We start from the raw sequence: 793 nt of genomic DNA, 5'->3' as shown, positions 1-793 counted from the left end.
CGGAAGAGTGTCCAGGGGTGGGGGCGACGCCCGGGGCCGCGACCGGACGCGGGCAGGAGGCGGCCTGGGTCACCCCACGCAGGGCGCCGTGCTGCCCTGGGGTCTGAGCCCCTTGGGCCCGGCCTCCGGGTGCTGGAGCTCTATGGAGAGAAAAGAAAACAAAAGGAGGGGCCCCTGGGTGGCTCAGTGGGTTAAGCCACTGCCTTCGGCTCAGGTCATGATCCCAGGGTTCTGGAATCGAGTCCCGCATCGGGCTCTCTGCTCAGCGGGGAGCCTGCTTCCTTTCCCCTCTTTCTGCCTGCCTCTCTGCCTACTTGTGATCTTTGTCTGTCAAATAAATAAACAAAATCTTTAAAAAAAAAAATTAAAAAATTTAAAAAAAGAAAACAAAAGGAATAGTTTGGCCGAGATTAAACTCCGTTGGTATTTTACTAGCAAATTTGGGAAACTTAAAAACCACACTTGATGACATGTAAATGGCGGTTCTTGGGTTCTCCGCACTGAGAAATCCTAAATGCACAGGTAAAGGCCTCAATGTCCGCATCAACACCTTGCTGGAGTTCAATTCTTGTTACTAATTTTCTCACATTTGCGGGACTATTTACGCTAAAATTATACAGTTACTAGTAATCCACCGTTGAATGATTTTAGTATTCAGATCCAAAGAATACTTTCAGTTAAAGGCAGGCCCAAAGCTGGTGGTTTTTATATTCTTGATGCCTCTATTATGCCTGGCACATATTAAACACTCAATAATTGACTCAATGACTACTTAATTCCTTGGTGAACAGGT

The sequence above is a fragment of the Lutra lutra genome, chromosome 15, assembly GCF_902655055.1.
Source record: "Lutra lutra chromosome 15, mLutLut1.2, whole genome shotgun sequence".
Classification (NCBI taxonomy): Eukaryota; Metazoa; Chordata; class Mammalia; order Carnivora; family Mustelidae; genus Lutra; species Lutra lutra.
This window is presented reverse-complemented; position numbering follows the sequence as displayed.